This window comes from Onychostruthus taczanowskii, unplaced genomic scaffold (genome assembly GCF_017590055.1).
Source record: "Onychostruthus taczanowskii isolate IOZ18803 unplaced genomic scaffold, ASM1759005v1 scaffold4, whole genome shotgun sequence".
In the NCBI taxonomy this organism is placed as follows: domain Eukaryota; kingdom Metazoa; phylum Chordata; class Aves; order Passeriformes; family Passeridae; genus Onychostruthus; species Onychostruthus taczanowskii.
This window is the reverse complement of record NW_024501459.1, coordinates 9,250,585-9,270,861: the sequence shown is the minus strand read 5'-3', so window position 1 is coordinate 9,270,861 and position 20,277 is coordinate 9,250,585. Positions and strand designations below refer to the sequence as shown.

At 37.9% G+C, this 20,277-nt stretch overlaps 1 protein-coding gene across 8 annotated transcripts in view; it reads right to left on the bottom strand.

Moving 5' to 3' along the window:
- Positions 1-20,277, bottom strand: part of SULF1 (sulfatase 1) — a 183,113-nt gene that overhangs the window by 93,795 nt on the left and 69,041 nt on the right. For 5 of the 8 annotated variants that reach the window (XM_041412919.1, XM_041412917.1, XM_041412914.1 and 2 more), the window contains 2 exons: positions 10,975-11,018; positions 2,500-2,594 (listed from right to left, as the gene is read on the bottom strand). The gene's annotated coding sequence lies outside the window, so the exon portion shown is untranslated. The remainder of the gene's footprint in view (positions 1-2,499; positions 2,595-10,974; positions 11,019-20,277) is intronic. The other 3 variants (XM_041412921.1, XM_041412915.1, XM_041412920.1) reach the window with 1 other exon arrangement.

The window sequence follows — 20,277 nt, the reverse complement described above, 5'->3', positions numbered from 1 at the left end:
GCACAGAGAAAGAAACCCTACAAAAAGACAGTAGCTCTGCTGTACACCTGCAAGCAGGACTCTCAGCAATACCTTGCTGATCGGCCATCAGTGTGCACACAGTAAAACAAAGGGTGATGCACTGAACTGCAAGAAAATGTTACATTCTCCAATGTTCTATGCATCTGTTCCTCAGCTTCCCAGCTTCTCCTAGCAAACTACTGACTGCTGGGATTTTTCTGAATTATTCTGTGAGACCCATCTGACCATCTACCCTGGTTTGTCTTGGACACACTGCTGGTCAGCCCCACACTCTTGACCTCATAGACTCACTCTCTTAAGTCTTGTAACATGCAAGCCTTTCCAATTCTCATTTCAAAATCATGCTTGTTGCAGATGGACTGAAATGGGTGTTTCAAGCTCTTTCACTTCCCAAAAGTAAACTGGGAACCCTATATGTATATTTGGAACTGGAACTGGACTACATATGTGGACAGTAATGAAACTAGATTTCTAAAAATCTGACCCCAGGGTTCAGTAGAATTCAGTTTAACTGAAGTTGGATTGTGGAATGTCAGTGGATAATGTGCCAGAAAAGTCTTTGCCCTGAGTGTGTCATTAATATATTATATACATAAGAGACATGATTTTTAGGCTTCAGGTCAAAAAGTTGCCTTTACATTTTTCTTGGAACTTCCCAAATATTTTATCCATGGTGCAAGTGATAACAGTTTATTTCATAATAAATATTCTAAAGGCATCAATACTGACAAATATGAATTACGTTTATGTACATTCACAGTTATAGGTTCATTGTATGAGACACTATGACCCTAAATCTGTAGAGAAAAGGTATGTTTATAAACATGTAGAATGTCTCTAGAACAGATAATTTAGTCAATGAAGAGTGAATCACTGAAGTTTCATGTTAGATAAAAAGTATTCAAGCTTTAAAAAAAAAATAAAAATTAACCTTTGGATCTGTAAAATTCTTGGAATTATTCCAATATAACATCCTTCTTACGACTATTTAGGCTTCCTGCCTTTGGTAGACTGGGAACATGACCAAAGTGATCACTTGTCATTTCATTGAGTAGGACTGAAAGGTATGGCAAATAATAATCTCATCCATTCTCTCCATCAAAATCAAGAGCACTCATCTACATCATGTTATTTCATAACTTCCACTTCTGTGGAAATCTGTGGCATTTTCTTGGGCTTAGTCTGGTTAACCTCTTCAAGAGAAATGTAGGAAAATTATAGATAAACCTATAGATAAATGTAGTAAAAATTTAGATAAAGCTGGGAGAGAAAATTAAGATGGAAATTAAGTTAATTACTAGAACACTGATGTAGGAAAGCCTGGATATTCTGGTATGCTGCTGCAAGAAAATAATGTCTGCTTTATATGGGACCATTATGCAGCCACACATCTGGAGGGAAAATAAAGTAGATTGAATGATCTTATGTTAATTCTAGTAATTATGAAACATTATCTGAAGATCTGGAAATTTAGATATTTTGTAATTAAAATAAACTATGAGCTAACATGTCAGAAAGTTACTGGTTCCAAGAAAATTCCATACAAAGACTTGCATGTGAAATAAACTTGATGCATACCAGCTGTCTTTCACTGCTAGCAATGTCTTAATTTTAAGTGCAAATTTACCTCTGCCACATATATACCTGCTATTAAATCACACGCATTTGCAAATTGTTTAACCAGAAATACTTTATGTAAATGAGGTGACAGAAAATAATATAGCTGAGGGGAAAAAATGAATCTCAGAGCATTTCAAACTTCCTGCTCTGTGTTCTGTCATGGGGCTTTATATTTTTATTTGTTAAGCTGAGATGTATGATTTGATACTGAGTCTATTGCCATAATTCCAACATCACGAGATCACCACACAACTTGCTAGGAGTTCCACCTAAAAGTCAGCCAGACCTTGAAAGCACAGAACTACCGCAGATACTTTGGAATTGCTTTGGCAGAGTCGCAGAAGACAGCTTGCAAAATGCTTTTTCTTTACCATGACCAGCTGCATACAGTGAGATTAGGTTCAAGTTTTCATAATCGTCATGTTCACATAAACATGGGAAAATTCCAAACAATTATTTGTGCTTAATGTATATCTATCCCTGCAGGAAAACTGCATTTTATCTTGGCATAATTGAAGCCTATTAAAATATTCCATTTCATAAATGCAAGACACCATACCTTTTTTTCACAGGATATTATTCAATAACCACAAAACATAGAATTCCTGGATGTCCTAAAAAATAGAAAGTTAATAGTAGCAAACCTCCGACTGAAAAGCTATCTGTGTAATCATTCACTGGGTTACTAAAATGTGAAGGGTCCTTGGGTTAGTCTTGAGCCTTTAAAGTTTGGCAGAATAGAACCTCCAGATTTACTACAGCTTAATTATTGACCTGACATAATACTTAAACTATGTAGCACAAGCTGATGGCTTATTTGCTTAAATTAATAACTGAATACACATATTATTTTTGTACCTTTGAAAATTTCCTGAAGTTAATGTGCCTTGGTTAATTTTCATAGCATTGAATAGAAGTCCATATGTCTTGCTCAGTGAATTTATGGTCAAAACCTGCAAAAAGGGGAGAACACATTAATACTTATAACTACTAGGAATCACACAGTAGCAACACATCTCTGTTCATACTGGGTTTAGAATTTATTTGCAAAATTTAACTTATTAATTTCCATTTACTTTGCAGAATCACTCTGTATAATCAAGTTTATCCATATATAATTACCTTGCTTGCAAGTTAGCATGTTGCTATCGTTAAAATAATTGAAACTTAGAGCCTTAAAATGCACAGATTCTAATGAACGGTTCAAATACCTAGAAGTCCATCACTAAGTTCTATTACTTGTCAGGATATTTTCTGAGAATATTTGTAATATTTTAATTGAAATTTCTGTTTTGGAGATACATGTCTTAGTTTTCATAATTGTTCATTTGTCCTTTGCTAAAATGAAATAATATTGAAATAATATATAAATTAGTACAAACTATTCCACTTTGTCTTTAGGCACGTGAAAGGTAGCTACCAGTATCTGCTTTATTAATCTGAATTCCTTGCTCTTCTTCTTCCTTTGATAAAAACCAAAAGGAAAATATCAACTTTCTCCGCTTCTGAACCACGCTACTATTAAGATTTCAGATCTCATGGGCGGCTTCAGTCAAAAAGCTTCCCTAACAGAAAAAAAGAGCTTTGCTTAATTTCTTTTCATGAACACAGGAAATACTTTGTTGATGTAAGCCATAGTTTCAGCCTCAACTAGGCACAAGTGTCTGACAGAAGAGACACCACCTTCGCCCACCATCCTGGCAGCGAATCTCCCCTGCATGTGTCAGCACAAGCGCTCCTGGGGCTGAGGGGACCCAGGTGAGAAAACTAATCTGTCCAAGTACTAACCATGCCAGCCAAAATCATTAGAGCAAACCACCAAACAAGATTATTTTACAGGTGGGTCAGCTCTTTCACTTGGCTCTCCGTGTTGTCACACCAGTTCCAATGCTCTCACGAAAAAGGAGAATCAGGAGTCACCACATCCAAAGTCAGCATGTGCGGCTTGAAGCCTTTGCCTTGAACACATGGGCACTGAAACCACCAGACAGTGCTTTCCTGCCTAAAAATCAGCCTGTCAGTTAAAAGGGCATCTCTCTAGACTTTCTCATGCTCTGTTCCTCTCCTTCCTTGACTTATTTTTTGACTGACTTCTTTGTCTGCTTCCCTTCTCCAGGATCTCTCTCCATCTGGTGCACCACCCTTCTGGGAAGAGCAGCCAGCCAGCCCCTGGCTGCCCAATGCTTGTGCACTCTTGAACAGCTCAGAGGGCTGACTTTGGTTTTTGAACCAGCCAAGTCATTCTGTACTGTTTCTTACAGCTGTTTGTAAGGGCAGTGGCAGAGAAGTCTATCTCTTTGAGGCCGGTGAGCGCACTTAGACTCTTCATTTGAGGACTTCTGAAAGGTCAAACTGAACCTTATTAGGAAAGCTCTGGTGACTTGCACAGACACCATCAATGCGAACAATGAACACAGATGGGGAGCATTATTTCAGTCACAGCTGGGTACCTGGGACCAAAAAAAAAAAAAAAAATACCGGGAAAACTGGGGCATTTATAGCTCCCAGGGAATGGAGTGGGAGGAAAAAAAGAAAGAGTGAACTCTCCCTTCAATAAACCCAAACTGGAGCTGGTATAAATCAAAATGGAGGAGCCTGAAATACATACAAGCCTAATATGCTGCTACAAAATGTAATGTAACCTTTTCTTCTCTAATGCAGAACAGGTTAATACAGTGGCATAAACAGTAGACTCATTGTCTCAGTTAATTGGAAAGGATTGTGAATTTTAAATCATCAGTTTTTAGGCAGCCAAAATTGTGAAGGTCTGAATAAGTTTAAATCAAAAGCTGCCAGTATTTGGGAACTTAACAAATTACCTCATAGTTATTAGTATGCCATAAATAAGTACCTGCAGTATTATGGTCCTCTAAATCGTACCTTTTTCTTATGCAAAAAAGAAATATTATCATTTTTTTCCACTCTCAGTTCAGTCCTTTTTTTTTTTTTTCTGTAATAAAGAAACCTATAGTAATTGTAGCAATTACTAAGCAATAAACTTAATAATATTTTGAAAGGAAAAAACCCCAAACAAATCACTATACCTATCACTTTACTTCTAGGAGTAAATCCCAGCATAGTAAGAAAAACATTGCATACTCGAATGTTTTTTTGAGCTGTCCCATAAACTTTACTGGGACCATGGTCTCAAATTTCAGCAGGGAGCAGTTACAGCAAAATACATTAGTACTGCAATTTTCTCCATTTATAAACAATTATTTTTCTTATTTAACTATTTTCTTGAGAAGATTATACAGGCAATATACAGTATATATACTACAGAGGGCAATAGCTCTCTAAAGCTGCTTCTGCAGGTGCAAAGCAGAAATCCAGCAAGATTAATTTAGATTCCATCCAGTGAGTTCAGTAAAGCCCGCTTCCTAATAAATCAAAATACAAACTAATGTGCTGTTAGGTTTTCAGTATGGTAGTGGCTTTGAAAACCAGTAGGTCTTCTGCAATTTCACCTTGAAAATGTAAGCTCATAATCTGTGCCGAACACTCTTAGCATTTAAAAAAGACCCAGGCATGAAATAACTACAGAAGTGAAAATTAATGTTGTTATTGTATTACATAACGTGGCTTTGGATCTCTTTATTTGAAAGATTAGTTTGTCCAGCTTTTAATAATGTATTCTTTTTGTTGTTTGGTTTCCAATTTTTTAGCAGGGTAGTATTTGCTAGGATAATCAGACTGAAGGGTTTCTTTGAATTGTCACTAGCTACTATTGAACATTTTTGCTCACCATTGATGTCATATAAAGTTATAGGCAGCTAACGAAGACTTGTCTTTCTCTCTGGATACCCTCAGCACCCTTGAGCTTGTATACTGCTTGGGCCAAGAAGTTAGGAATTTTAAAAGGCACTCTCACAGTCAGTGACCCTCAATACAACTTGTCTGTCCCAATGGCCACACAAGCTCTCCTTTGACCACATCAGAGGAGCCAGCAATGCTCTGCCAACCTTCTGAGTGCCATAACTCTTGGGTGACCAGCGCTAGGGATGGGTGAGTGCACCAGGGCCCTTCCCACAGGAGCTGGTTGAATGAACAGGAGTGTTAGAACAACTTTTTTTCCCCACAGCAAAATCTGTGCTATAATGAAAGGACAAGAAGTCAAAAAATACATGTTTTTTCCACTTACTGTGTTAGCTACACCAAGCCTCATGATGTGAGGAAATATCAGCCATCGGGTACAGTACAAGAGGATGTGAAGGAAGGATAGGTATGCAAATACTTCAAGGTGATTAAGCATATTATTCCTTTACTTTTAAAACATTAATGAGGTCTTACTCTGTTTTGTAACTGCTGCTTGTTGTAGCTAAATGGAGAGGTGGGCTGTGATGCATAAGCCCAGATACTTAGCCTTAGCAGTGTGAGTGCAAATCCCACAGAAAGGGTGACTGTGTAGAAGTACCAAAAGATGAATTTTGGCCCTTAGATTGCTATTAAAAGGAGTATTTTTTCCCTATTATTGTTGTTGTTAGGGGAAACAAATTGGGCAAAGAAGTTTTTGGAAGGAAAGGACTTTCTAATGGCCAAGAATGTAATAGCAAAGAAAATAAAACAAATTATTAAGATGAAACTAAGCTAATGAAGAAAACAATGGTTAGAACAGCAAATTAAACAGAGGGAAGATGCGTAAAAAAACATCTTTACATCATTTGTGTTCACAGTCAGTAAGCTGACTGCATGTGAACAAGAAAAACTCTTTTTTTCATTTGTAAAAATATCTCCTATCACTGAGAGTTATATGATTTTTTAAATATACAATTATTTTTGCTCACTATGCACTGAAGATGTTAATTTCAAGGACATGATAAGACAAAATCAAGAATCACCTAATTGCACCATCTGGGGTGAAACACTGACTTTAGGAATCTCTTTATCTATCCATACATAAGAGTAATATTAGATGATGAAACAGAATTATGGTGAAATAAGCCCTTCAATAACATATAGAAGAAGAGTCAAATAGCACTGGAATCAACAGGAATCTTTCCATTTACCTAAGTAGGTACTAACAAGTACATACAGAGCAGAAAAAATACATATGGAGATGCTAACTACCATTGTCAAAGTTTCCAGATCCCTGTTTTCCACATTCATGAGCATATGAAAATACAATGCTTTCCTGTAGGTGTACAAAAGAGTTCATTATGACTTAACTTTTGAAAGAAGGTTATACCATAATTTTATTCTATGGAAAAAGGATTCATTTTCTGCTTTAAATACTGCCATGTTTAAAGAAGTTGCATTTGAATTTTAAGTTTTCTTTTCTTACTTTTATTCCTCAGGTTTCTGTGCATCATTTACTACCAAAATTCATAATACAAATTCTTAATACAGCCAGGAACCTTGTCACAAGACATTTCCAAACTGCAATGCAGATGGAAACTTAAGAGCATCCCATGATGAGAAAGGCTTACAGCACACTGTAATACATAAAAATTATTATTTATTGTTTCTGCCTTTGAACAGCAGGAGTTTAGATACTGCCAGATGGCATATTGTTTGGGAATTTGGGGGAATGTAAATGCATGCGTTGCACTGAGAGAAATCCTCCCTGTATAACATAGATAACCCATAAAACATAGGAGAGGTTACTGTGTGCAGGATTTTTCCATACCTGGGACATACTGGTGATTAAATTTTTCCAAATCATTCCAGAAATGGTAATACATGGTTGTAACCATCTCCTGGGGCTGCAATCATCTTACTTAATTTCACAAAAGAAACACTGTCACAAAGCCTCCAAGTGAGACCTGAGGGACTGCAGGGAGTGTTGTGTGTGATTCACTTCATCTCAGACAGACCTAAATTTATGCACTCAATTTCATGCCAGAGGGGCACTCTTTCAGAATACAGGAAAACACCAGACCTACACCTTCCTACAGACTCAACCTGAGACGTTCATTTCTTCCTCAGACCTATGATGTACAAAGAATGACCTCATGCAGCAGTTTCTCATTTCATTCAGAAACAACTTTATTTCAGTGGACAACTCGGTGATTTCTGTATGCATTTCCATACGCATAAATATTCTATATATAAGTTAGAAGAGCAATATGATTGCAGACGTAACTCACTGAAAACAGAATGACCTGGAAAATATTTTGGTGGCGGACTTCACAATTGCCAGTAAATGGACAGCAGAATCCAAATCCAGTTACCCAATACTATTTTTTGCTGGGCTATCAACAAGAATGATTGCAAAGCAGCCTGAGGACCCACAATTTATGCAAGCATTGAATTTTCTTCTGGCTTTGTCTTTCTCATTGACTTCAGTAGGCAGTAGGAGGTATTTCTGGATAAGGATATAATTTAATATTTCTCAGAACTGCACTCCATTATTGACATATAAGGGATCTTCAGTGTACACAGAGTTCTCATACTTCCTGGCACAGATATCAGACCATCTAGCCTTGCTCATAATAGATTGAGAAGATAGAGTAGCTAAAAGGCACCAAACATCAGCAACTTATGAACGTTATTGACTTCAGCAGTACTGCCATCACAATGGAAACATCTATTGTTTAAAAAAAAGAAGGATCAGCCTATGAAGATCAATACAACATCTATTTCTGTATTCAAAACAGCACAGTTATAACTGATCTCATATGCTTTTAGATATTCATAACTCAGTAGGATTATCTCATAGACTAATTTGTAAGCATTTTTGATCACTTACAGCTGAAGATGACTTGCTACCAACATCCTGGATATACAAGGAGCAATTCAGCATCAGATATTAAATGACCCCTGATGCCCATTCTGGGTGAGAATGTACAGAAGAAAGATACTTGCTGTCACCTTTTTGAAGAGTAAATACTGCTTTTAGTAGTCATGAGCATCCCACTTAAATTAAATAAAATTAAGTTACATAAATATTTTTTCTCCTGAAACTACCAACTTCAATAATTTATTTTTTCATTATTTTAGTGGATACAACTAAAAATTACAGTAGCAGTTGAATGTTTGAAAAAAAAATGATAGCCTGATGAAGGAATCTATTTTGCTACTGCGAAAAAATGCTGGCTACCGGATTCAAGTCTGCTTCCTAGTGCTTTGCTAGCCAGCTGGTGACAAAACTAGACACAATTCTTAACTTAAAAAGAACAAAGGGGAAAATTCTGCTTTATAACATAAATGTAGAAAACAAAACCAAAAGTTTGAACTTCAAGAGTATTAAAGTAAAAATACAATAAAGCCAACATAGTAGGCAATAGAAATATAATAAACACTCTAAAATAATAGAAAAATATTAAGTTCAATATAACTTTATTACTTTATACAGAACTTGTGATTTTTCTTCCTTGATATAACCAGAGGGGTTGGCATTGGAAGAGCAACTGATGTCATCTACCTGAATTTGTGCAAAACATTTGACAGCGTCTCCTTGTCTATAAGCTGGAAATGTGTGGATTTGATGGATTGAAAACTTGTTGGATAAAGAATTGGCTGGGTGGTGACACTCAAAAGGTTGGGGTCAGTGGCTCAATGTCCAAGAGAAGAGCAGTGAAAATGGTGCCCTTCAGGGGTCTGTATTGAGACTGGAACAGTTCAGCATCTTTGCTGGTGACAGGGATAGTGGCATTGAGTGCATCCTCAGCAAGTTTGTCTAACACACCGATCTGTGTGGTGCAGTTGACACTCTGGAGGTGGGGATGTCACCCAGTGGGACTGTGACAGGCTTGAGAGGTGGGTCCATGCAAAACTCATGAAGTTCAACAAGGCTAAGTACGGAGGGCTGCATCTCAATTGAAGGTAATCCTGGGCACAAGCACAAGCTGGGCAGAGAGAGAACAAACTGAGTGCAGCCCTGGGTAGAAGGAATTGGGGGTGTTGGCTGCCAAGAAGCTCAACGTGATCCAGCAATATGTGCCTGAAGCCCAGAAAGCCGAATGTGTCCTGGGCTGCAACAAAAGAAATGTGTCCAGCAGGTCAGGGGTGGTGATTCTTCCCCTCTACTTCCGCTCTACTCCTCTCTCATGAGACCCCATCTGGAGTGTTCCATCAAGCTCTGGGACCCCCAACACAAAAAGGATGTTGAACTGTTGGCACACACCCAGAGAAGGGCCACCAAGATTAGAGGTATGGAGCACCTCTCCTCGGAAGATAGGCTTGGAGAGCTGGGGCTGTTCAGCCTGCAGAGGAGAAGGTTCTAAGAGGACCTTAGAGAAGAGAAGCCATTCAGTACCAAAAAGGGGTCTATAAAAAGCTGGCAAGGAACATTTTACAAAGGCATGTAGGGGCAGGACAAGGAGTAATGGCTTCAAACTGAAAGAGGGTAGGTTTAAGTAAAATATTAGAAAAAAATTCTATAGTGTTATATTATATAGAGGGTGGTGAAGCCCTGGCAGAGGTTGCCCAGAGAAGCTGTGGATGCCCTATCCCTGGAAGTGTTTAATGCCTGGTTGGATGGGCCTTGGGCAATCTGGTCTTGTGGAAGGTGCCCTTGACCATGGCATAGAGTTTGGAACTAGACAATCTATGAGGTCCCTTCTAACCAAAACCATTCTATGATTCTATGTGTCTATGATTGGTTTTATTTGCCAAGTGTACTAATACTGAACAGAACTGAAGACTTTGAGGATATTCCTCATATTTTCTTCATATTTTCATATTCCTGATATTTTCATCATTCCAATAGCATCAATCACTAAGGAAAGGGGTAAAAAATATGTGTCATCTTAGAAACACCAGAAAAGCAACAGGATCTCCTTGACATAGACTTCTATACAACCATTATAATTTTTCAGGATGTAAAGCATTCCCATGTTTCTAGTATTCAATTGAGGGGAGAAAACTATTAATTTGCATTTGAAGGCATGTCCATCTTAGCTTGGTATTTGGAAGACCTGGCAAAAGGCAAGACAAAATAGTCTTAAAATATTAACTGATACTCAAAATACATGAAGGGAGAGGTGAAACAGGAAATTTTTTAGAGGTGACTTGATGAGGGTTAATGAGTCCTCAGTTATATGTGTACTTTCTTGGCTGATAAAATATGAACATATTCTTACTGTTCTGGCTGATTTTTCAGCAGCAAAATACAGCTTTTTGTTCAGCAAGAAACACAACCTACTGACAAGGTTGTTTCAGACAGAAAAATAACTCAGGGGTCTTATAAAACAGATTTTCCTATATTTCAGTACTTGAAATAACAGCGTCACTGTGACTTGAAACTTGACCACTCCTTATTGCCTTCTGAACATAAAGAACAATGTCACTACAATCAATGAATCAAAAAGCAAGATGACCTTAATTAAATAATTTAAGGAGAAATTGAGGAAAGTGAAATATGAAGTTGAAGAAGGAGGGAAAGAAGCTTACTTGCTGGAAATTTGCCTCTCTTATTTGGAGAATGCAGAAGTTTACTAGAAAAAGACAGAAAAGAAAATAAATGTAAGTAATAAATCTTTCATGTTAGCTCGTTAATGTCTGTGCTTTTAAAATTTTTTATTAGCTTTTTTTTTTTTTTTTTTTTTTTTTTTTTTTTTTTTTTCAGAAATGTGTAACTGTTCCATGGACACAACTGAGCTGTGCCTTCTGTTAAGGGTTGCAGCACCATTGAAGTTGGAAATAATTTAAGCGGTTCTGTTGGGCTTTTAATTCCCCCCACCTCCTTTTTTTCTTTCAGAGGATTGAAATGCGACCAAATAGCAGCATGACTGTGAATGGAAAAGATAATTCTCACACGACATTCTTCTCAGTGCTTTGGGGAAAATGCACAGATACAAACACATTTGCTGATGTCTGATTCAAGATGTGAAAAAAGAAAAAACAAAAAATCTATGAGGTTTTTTTTTTCTAAAATTGGAAACACACTTTAAAACCCTCCTATGATTTGTTTTGTTTAAGCTAATTATGACTTCTGCTTTATGTTGCCACAATAGACACTAAACATTTGCAATATATTTACCGAGATTAAAAGAATTATGGGATAAATTTGTATCTATTATGCCATTAGCCTTAAGCAACACTGCTTTAGTAATCAGTGGGAATATATTTTTATAAGTCAAAAAGGTGACTTAGCAGTGTAACCAGACATTTTGCATTCTCAGTACATTACATAATAAAGAGTGCTAGCAAATTTTGCTCTTCAGCGAGAAAAATACTCTTGTTGAAATTTTATGTTGCTATATTGACAGAGCTGGATTAAAGATAGAGGCAAAAAACTCATGGATTGGCTGGGAAGTATAGCTTGCACTGCCTCTCTCATGCTTGTGCAATTTGTTTATTTTTATGTCTATAATGAACTTTAAAATGGGAACTTCCTGAAGCAAAGTATGTCCAAAAGAGTGAAAGCTGCATTAAATATTCAAATGCTTGAGATACAAGGATTTACTTCTGTTGTTGTGCCTCCCACGCGAGTGCACACAGAAAACATTCACTTTCCTTATTAAAACATGATGGTGAAACTAGTTCTTACTAAGACCATTTTTTCCACATCCTACTCACAAAATCTAAATTAGATTAGAGTCAAGCTTCAGCCACATTGTCTCCTCTTCCAAGGACTAGGGCTTTTTTTAGCATCTATGTATCTTTTGAGTTTCTCCAGCAATATGAAGGACTGTGAAAAATCTTAGCTATAGAAGCTATTTTAGATCTTAAAAATTCATGTCTACTTTCTTTCAACCAGCTTTTCTATTGTATAGTGTTATCTTTTCCTGAGGTCTACAGCCAGAAAATTGGTATCAGCATTTTCCTCCTTAATATCATGGTATACAGGATAACACAATATCAATTCACCAGTGAAACTCAAGGCCCTGATGTAAGATTTTGGAAATTTATATGCTATTAAATGAATAAGTTAGTTCTTCCAACTCTCCCATTTTCTATATTCCTGTCTCTGGACAAGTTTACTAACCCTCTAACAGAGCCAGCAGAATAGGAGGTCTATCCCGATGAGAGAGCTCCCCAGTGCTTCTTGTTCATAGATTGGCATATAAACTACCATTTTAAAATACTGCAATATGCATCAAGATGCAGAGTAGCTGAGGAGATTCCATGGAGCACATTCATCTTTGTTTGCAACAAGACTTCTAATTTCCGGGAGATTACAGGAACAAGAGTTAGGAGGACAGATTCTGAAATCTCCCTGAGGCATCAGAGATCAAGGATCAGTGCAGAATAAAGATCTCTGTTGAGGCTCCAAGCTACAGGTGAAGAGTCTGAGGCAGTATTTCAGACCCATCATCTTGCTGAGCAAAGAGTTGACCTAACAAGCTGTTGAGAAGGAGGAGACTTTTGCCCTGTCCAAACTTATATGTCTAAATAATCCTTCTCAGGAATAGACAACTTATTCTCCTCAGGAAGTTACAGGAGGAGCTCAACCCTTACATGGTCAAAGATCTTGTAGTGCAAAGAACACTGCTAAAGAAATTAGAAACATCCTTCAGATGAGAGTGGTCACATGTGTCTCTTCTACAAGAATACCTTTAGCACATGCCTGTGGGGCTTCACTGTCACATTTATTTGAGGAATGCTGAGCCAGTTTCAATACATCTGTACAAGCGAGTTTGCACTGGTGCAAAAAGTCAATAAATGCCACTCTAGACAAGCTGTGAGTTTCAGAGACTGCTGTGGTGATGACTGCTATTACATTATGGTTACCTATGACCAGTTACAAAGGAATGGATAATTGAAAAGCATGGATAAAAACTGAATAAGGCCATACTTGCTAGAAACTCAATTCAGCAAAAAGGTCAAAAAGAGCAGGATAGTAGCCAGGTTTTAAGAAGTAAATGTTACTAAAGTTTAGGTTGCTTTGAGTCTCTTTAATGCTGAATTTTATAAACAAGTCTCATAAATAAGTATTCTCCCTTACCACAACCCTATTGAGAACCATGGAATTTCCTTTCACTTTCCTTACACTGAGAAACACTGACAAAGATGGCTCAGGTGTGGACTGAGCTTCAGAAAACATGCATTCCACTGTAGATATTCAAGAATTGGATGGATGGTGCAGGTGGTCACGTCACTTGCATAATGGGTGAGTCAACAGTTGATCTTCTCTTACATGCCAAACAAAGTTCTTAATAAGAAAGTGATTCAGATATTTTTTTCTTATACCTATAACAGGAGAAAGTGAAATTGTGTTTCCTAGAATACTACCAGAGGTTAGTAGTGTTCCTAATTAAATGCCTGGCATTGAATGAATTGAATGTTCGGCGCTATTCACAAAGTAGCTAAGCTCAGAGAGCAGGAGGCTTTTTAAGGGGGCAGGTATGAGTAAACTCAGGTGGAGATCAGGCTAAAATTAACACCAAATATTCTCTAAACTAGGGGGGCTTTGGACTTTGTATGTTTTAAGTTGATAAATTTCAGCTCTATTGGTTAACTCTTCATCTGGCTACAAATAGAATTTTAAAATAACTTCATAAGGACAATACATGCATCAATAGGATATACACACATTGGACTAAAATTAGATTGTTATAATTGTCAGTTCTAAAGTTATAGAGACATATAAGAAGCACCACTATGGAGAATCAACAATAAATGATGGGAAGAAGTTCAAGCAACATGAAGATATGGAAAGGCAGCATTGCTGTGAAGCAGCAAGATATTCAGGAGAAATAATACCACTAATGGCAATAATAATAAGGCTTCCAGACTGGGATGCTGTTGTTTGAAATTTATCTATTTTAGGACTCAAAAAGTTCATTAAAGTCTTCCCAAGCTTCTGTAGAAGGCAATAAAAAATCCATACTGAAAATAAAACCTAATCTCAAGGTAAAAATCTTGCATAGTTTTAGTTTATATGTTTTAAGTAGTAGTCCCCAACACTGTTCAGTTGGACTGCACAGCAAACCACTGAATCTGAGATACTCTTTAAAGAAGAACTTATTTGACAGACGTGGCCAAAACCAGGAAGAGCATCTTCTCATGTGAATGTATTTTGAAGAAATATTTCTCCTGCTGTTCACTGTGACTGGAAGATCTATTTAAAGGTGAGCTAAGAACAACTGCATGCATCATAAGCAAACTATAAGCTGGAAAGAATTGCTTTAGTATACTGCTTTTTATAAATATACAGTTTGCTCAAAGGAACTGAGAAGTCAGGATGAAAATTGAGTATAAAATTTAATTTTAAGTAAGATAATGAAAACAACAAGTTGAGGGCACGTGTTTAAAGCAAGATGAGCAGCAGTTATTAAGTTAGAGAACAACACTGAATTGGAGGTAGCAATGGATCTCCTCAAGAGAGGACTGACAGAAGGACCTAGGTGGGCTGGAACAATGGGCCATCTCCTGAATTCCTAACGGAATTCAGCAAGGACAGACATGAAGTCCCTTTGCTCAGAGCTCATTAAATGGCACATTATGCTCAATTTTTGGGCCTACAGTACAAAACCAGCTGTGATGAACTGGAGCAAGACCAGTGGAGGGCTATCAAGATGTTTCAGGTATGGAGCATTTGCCCTGCAGTGAGAACCTGGGGTTGTTCCTCCTGGAGATTAGCTGGACATGGGGGGGATTCAGAGCAGCTGCCCAGTCCCTGTAATTAGGTTATAAAGAGAGAGAGCCAGGCTCTGTCAGGAGTCAGCAGTGCATGGCAGGAATACAAGAGATAAGGGGCATAAGCTGAAACAAAAGAAGGTCAGACTGGATATAAATCAAAGCAAGCTTCTTCCCTGAAACAAAGTCAAATAGCAGAACAAGTTGCCCAAGACACTCTGCACTTAATGTCTTCTGGGGCTTTTCAAGATGCAACTGTATAAAATTGTGAGCAACAGGATCTGATCTCATAGCCTAGTTTTAGCACCACCTGAGACTTCCCAAGTCCTTTCCAACCTGAATATTCCAGTGTTCATTCTGTTAGTATATGAAATGTTTAATATATTTTTGAAGGGCTCCGTTGAGAGCGTCTTCACAGGAAAGGTTGACTTTCCTTGTTCTTGAGAGAGGGATAAAGAATTGACTTGACCATCCCCATTCAGAATATTTATGGATGAACACAGTGCTAATCAACTGTGCTTTGTGAGGGCAAAACTTACATTGATAACTAAACCAATATGAAATTTTAGTGTGGAGATTGGCTATTTCTTTCCCTGCACTACACAGTCAGGTCTCACACTATCACTGCACATTATTGTGTGTCTCATAACAAAGCTCCATAGAACAAAATTTGATGTGGCATAACAGACAGAGACATCCCAAACTTCAAAATTCTGCAATGGTTACTACTGAGACCTAGGGCAGGAGAGAGCTTCAGACCAAGTTCTTTCCTCTCAAGAATGTGGTACCTGAAGAACATGACTGCCTTTCCAGTAAAAGCAGCGATGTCCTGAGAACATGGTTTCTCCTGTCTCTGAAACTTTTTTACAGGATGATTGAAAAAGACTTTTGGAGTGAGCACACCAAGGACTGAGACCCCCTATCCAGCCAAAAGCATTCAGTCTCACTCTGTGTGTGGCAGTAGGCACAAAAGATGCCCAGACAGAAATGGAAAACATAACAATATTTCTAGATTTTTGCAGAAGCAATGCACTCAATAAATTGCAAATGCAGCAACTCTGTTCATTTGTTCTTAATAACAATAAAGAAGATGCTTGGAAGGGAACCATTAACCAAACAGATTTTTTCCCAAGATTTGTTAATCTCTAGCAAGAGAACTGACAAAATCATCACTAGCAAAAAAGAGCTGGAGACATGAAAGAAGAAGGCTTGACACTTCATTGTCAATGCCACAAGCTATTAATTTCCCTCTGAAAATCCAGTGTAACAATTTTGATTCAGGAAAGACGAATGGCCATAGCAGGGAAAGTAAACATGAACGGTGGAAAGTCATTCTGGTTAAGCTGGAAAGGCTGCAGCCAAGATATTCCCACTTAACCTTCGCCAAGGAAAAGGTCAAAAAAGGCCAATGTAACCAGGGCACAGGATGGAACACAACAAAACTTCCTATGAAAAAGATGAAGTTCACATTCTTTTGGTCTTCATTAAAACTATTCCACATCACTCCACACTTTCATTTAAAGCAGTTTCCTGACAGCACTGAAAACAAGATCTTAAAGCATTTTTTGTCAAAAGATAAAAGTGTAAATGGAAAACAATTTGTGTACTGTACACAAAACTGGGAAAAGTATGAAGGATGCATAAGAAAGAGAAAAGAGAAATAATTTCTTTAGCCTTAGCAAATTATATAAGTGGTGGTATGCAAGGTAATCATCCACCCTGTGTACTTCCATGTACATGTACTCTAAGCTGAACAGTTACCAAGGCATATGTGGCTTTAGCAAAGTGGAATTTTTTTTTTATATGAAGCTTCTAAAGAAGAAAGAATTTTCTTCAAGCATTACAAAAGAGAAGGAAATTAATGTCTACAGGTATGTAATTTCCAAACTGCTTAGAAAACAAAATAGCTCTGCTTTGACACTCTCACCTCCTCATGTCCATAACAGCAACTATGGCTACTGGGCAATAGAATATAATACGTGGTAAATGCCACACTCAGGATTTCTCCTGGAAGAACAGATAAGTATGCCTTTGAGCAGACTGATACATGAATGGATCAACAGATATGTGCAACAAGCACACAGAAATGCTACTGAGAGAGAAAAGGAATATATTTTCTTTCCATTCTCCTCTCACCAAATCTGATCTGCCTTCCTTTGGCAGACCAGTCATGATTCATTCACCATTCAGACTCCTACTCCATCTGTTTTAGAAGTGCCCTAGTCTCTCAGTCTAATATGTGATGTCTCTCCCTATAGTGTCAGCATAGCACTCTCTTGCCCACCTCATTTTCATCCTTCATTGTTCACTATCACTGTTCCTATTAACCGTATATGTTGACAATTCATGATGAAGTGGGGCAAAAAGATTCTTCAAAAGATTCTTCAAACAATGAGAGTGGCCCGCACAGAGCTTTGAAGATAAGGACTGAGACATGGACCCTTCATTTCATACCAGATGTTACTCAGCAAGGTGTCTGGAAGAGACGGGTGAGGCATTCTAGGAAACCTGCTCTACCTCCCTTTGTTAGGCTCTCATCCAAAATAATTGCTGCACATTTTTTAGAGTTTGACAGCTGGGTATGACTTCAAAACCCAGACTCATAAATACATGCATTACTGAGATCAATTCTGAACTGAAAAGCCCAGCATATTCTTCTACTGTAGGCAGGGAAACATAGCAACTCTGGCAATCACTGGTGGCTGGAGACTAAAACAAACCAGTGAATAGTTCAAATAGCTACCACATTCAACACTCTGGTACTCCACACATCTGTGTCCCTCTTCCACTGTCATGGTAGCACTAGTGTCACAATTCAGGCTTCAATAGTGAGCTGTGATACTGCAGCAAATGCAGAATGGTTGAATTACTGTTGTTATCTGAACGGTCTGTGACTGAAGGGCAAATATTCTTGTGGGAAATGAAAATTTCCTCTGCACCGTATGTTGCCCTGGGGCTTCCAAGGTGTGTGCATGAGTAATCTCCATCAGAGGAGGGAAGCAGACAGGTCACAGCAGCAGCACCACTCATCTGAACTCGAGCTGCTGATGCCCATATTGATGACCTCATTAAACAGTACACAGTAAGTAGGAAACAGCTTTATTCAAAGCAGCCTTGAACCAGCACCCAACAGCAGTGTCATAGGCATATGAATATCATTGCTGAACTCCCTCAACACAGATTCAAGCTCCTCAGCAAGCGATTCTCTCCAATAACCCTCTGGATTTCTTAACAACAACTAAGGATTCTTACACAGCATATAAAAGGAGGAATACACAAAGCACACATGATATTCTTACACTGCAAATGCTCTGCAGCTACCAGAAAGTGCAGTAAATTCTCCATCCTAACATACAAGGTAGACAGGATCCTCAAAACACACAATATCAAGATACAGTTGCACAATGTCTCTTGTCCAAGACAGCATATACATCAACAATACTTAGCCATGTCCTTGTTTTATCTGGCTTTTGCAGACCACTTTGTATGTTGGCAACTATTATCCTCACTAAAGGTTTCATAGGATTTGATAGACGTCCTTTTTGTGCTATAGATATCCATGGTACCCAAAACCAAAACAAATAGCTGTAACACAGACCTATTTCTTGAGACGTGGTTGTATCGCATCTCAAACCCTTCACAAGTTGATGATGTGCAAAACGGTGCAAAATTTGCGGAGAAGAGATGTTTGCAAAGCAATTAATTGAAAGACAAATTGGGACGTGAACTGCAAAGGATGGGGAAAATCTGAAAAAGTGGTGTACTTCTCCCAGTACCTCTCTGTAGCTGCACATCTTCATATGTTGAGCTGATTCTTTTGAGGACTCCTGTGATCCCTGACCATGCATACCTCAAAGTCTCTTCATTTTGCCCTTCCTCACTTCAGAGAATCCCTGCTTTAGAGGAATGCTCCATACCAAGCAGAAGGAAAACAAACCCCAAATTCAGTGGCCTTTTTCATTTAGGAGTTGAGTTGCAGAGCAGTAGAGCTCAGAAAGCCTTCCTCCCTGAGCCTATATATTGGCAATGGACGAAAGCTTACAGTGGTATAAAATTACTGATGTAGAGATAAAAGAAACTACCAGAATTCCTGACAGTTACTTGTGTTCACTTCAGAACACAAGTTCTGTTCATTTTATTGGTCTAACTGTGGTAGTTGTCTCCCTAAATCCTATCACCTCCTGGTGGCCAAGCAGATAGTCTTACAGTGTCAGTTCATAAATTGGCCCTAGATGTATAATAGATAACAACAAGGTAAATTTACATGTGTTTTACTAAACACACATTCAAGATTTCAATGTTACAGCTAAAATAAAATAGTGGGAAATGACATCAAAGGAACCTCTGCTCAATATTTCTACAAAGGTTGGACTAATGCAGAATTCTTTATTGTCACAAAGTTACCAAAACCCAAATATTATTCTAAAATCTATGATTCTTAGCATTATTTGCAGTGATTGGGGGAAAAAAAAATGATAGTTAAAAGGCATTCTGTGCTGGTTATTTACAGGATGTTCAGTTTATTATTGCACTACTGTTCTCTGACTTGTGACTGGCATGCCCCTAGGCAGTCAAGTCACTGGGAAATAATCCTCGAAAGATTTAGCATAGGTAGACTCAGAAACATGGGCCCTGAATCTCTTACTTTTCTCTCTTTCTTCCATTCTTTGTCCAACATCATATTCCTCTAAGATCATCCATTATTCCTCATTGTGATTTTACTACTTGTGGGCACCACAACCACCATCTCTGATTCCCCTATGCTTTATCTACCCCACAGGCCTTTGAAACATTCTTTAAGTAACAACACTGAGTGATTTTTAAAACATTTTTCGGTAACCTATATAATTTACATTCACATTTTTTTGTCAGCATAACCCAGCAATAAAACAGGTGATGCTTTGGAGGAACACAGTGTTCCATTTCTACAGTCAGTAAACTATATTACAGTCAGTAAACTATATTTAATCTAAGTATCCTAGTCTCATCCAGTGAATCATATCTCCAGGGTTCAAATGAAAGACCTGCTTCATGCATTTGCCTGTGGAAAGACAAATATGTCTATAGGAGACACCTTAAAGAGCTGTGTAGGAATTACACGCCAGCTGTTCAAATACAGTGTTTATCCATGGCACTGCTCATCTATGGGCTGATCAAGAAACTCAAGATGAT